Source organism: Ranitomeya variabilis, chromosome 5 (assembly GCF_051348905.1).
Source record: "Ranitomeya variabilis isolate aRanVar5 chromosome 5, aRanVar5.hap1, whole genome shotgun sequence".
In the NCBI taxonomy this organism is placed as follows: Eukaryota; Metazoa; Chordata; class Amphibia; order Anura; family Dendrobatidae; genus Ranitomeya; species Ranitomeya variabilis.
The window spans coordinates 230,030,064-230,031,715 of NC_135236.1; the positions used below are offsets into that span (position 1 = coordinate 230,030,064).

Sequence of the window (1,652 nt, forward strand, 5' to 3'; positions counted from 1 at the left end):
AAGGAGTGCACTGTTCCTGGAGATACTGCAATAACGGGTCAATGCGTGGAGTGGACAGAGCAAGCTCCATTTCCAGCTCCCTGGGCTAAAAATCAATTTAACCCCTTAAGCCCCGAGGGTGGTTTGCACGTTAATGACCGGGCCAATTTTTACAATTCTGACCACTGTCCCTTGATGAGGTTATAACTCTGGAACGCTTTAACGGATCTTGGCGATTCTGACAATGTTTTCTCGTGACATATTGTACTTCATGTTAGTGGTAAAATTTATTTGATATAACTTGCGTTTATTTGTGAAAAAAAAGGAAATTTGGCAAAAATTTGATTTTGAATTTTTATGCCCTTAAATCACAGAGATATGTCACGCAAAATACTTAATAAGTAACATTTCCCACATGTCTACTTTACATCAGCACAATTTTGGAACCAATTTTTTTTTTTGTTAGGGAGTTATAAGGGTTAAAAATTGACCAGAAATTTCTCATTTTTACAACACCATTTTTTTTTAGGGACCACATCTCATTTGAAGTCATTTTGAGGGTTCTATATGATAGAAAATACCCAAGTGTGACACCATTCTAATAACTGCACCCCTCAAGGTGCTCAAAACCACTTTCAAGAAGTTTATTAACCCTTCAGGTGTTTCACAGGAATTTTTGGAATGTTTAAATAAAAATGAACATTTAACTTTTTTTCACACAAAATTTATTTCAGCTCCAATTTGTTTTATTTTACCAAGGGTAACAGGAGAAAATGGACCACAAAAGTTGTTGTACAATTTGTCCTGAGTACGCTGATACCCCATATGTGGGGGTAAACCACTGTTTGGGCGCATGGCAGAGCTCGGAAGGAAAGGAGCGCCATTTGACTTTTCAATGCAAAATTGACAGGAATTAAGATGGGATGCCATGTTGCGTTTGGAGAGGCCCTGATGTGCCTAAACATTGAAACCCCCCACAAGTGACACCATTTTGGAAAGTAGACCCCCTAAGGAACTTATCTAGATGTGTGGTGAGCACATTGACACAACAAGTGCTTCACAGAAGTTTATAATGCAGAGCCGTAAAAATAAAAAATCATATTTTTTCACAAAAATGATCTTTTCTCCCCCAATTATTTATTTTCCCAAGGGTAAGAGAAGAAATTAGACCACAAAAGTTGTTGTGAAATTTGTCCTGAGTGCGAAGATACCCCATATGTGGGGGTAAACCACTGTTTGGGTGCATAGCAGAGCTCGGAAGGGAAGGAGCGCCATTTTACTTTTCAATGCAAAATTGACTGGAATTAAGATGGGATGCCATGTTGCGTTTGGAGAGCCCCTGATGTGCCAAAACATTAAAAAAAAACACAACTGACAACATTTTGGAAAGTAGACCCCCTAAGGAACTTATCTAGATGTGGTTTGAGAGCTTTGAACCCCCAAGTGTTTCACTACAGTTTATAACGCAGAGCCGTGAAAATAAAAATTCCTTTTTTTGTTTTTCACAAAAATGATTTTTAGCCTCCTGTTTTGTATTTTCACAAGGGTAACAGGATAAATTGGACCCCAAAAGTTGTTGTCCAATTTGTCCTGAGTACGCTGATACCCCATATGTGGGGGGGGGAACCACTGTTTGGGCGCATGGCAGAGCTCGGAATGGAAGGAGCGCCATT

General features: G+C 39.2%; 1 pseudogene; it reads right to left on the reverse strand.

Annotated features, from left to right (window-relative positions):
* On the reverse strand, window positions 1-123 carry LOC143777402 (U2 spliceosomal RNA; annotated as a pseudogene).
* Between the last annotated feature and the right edge of the window lie 1,529 nt (window positions 124-1,652).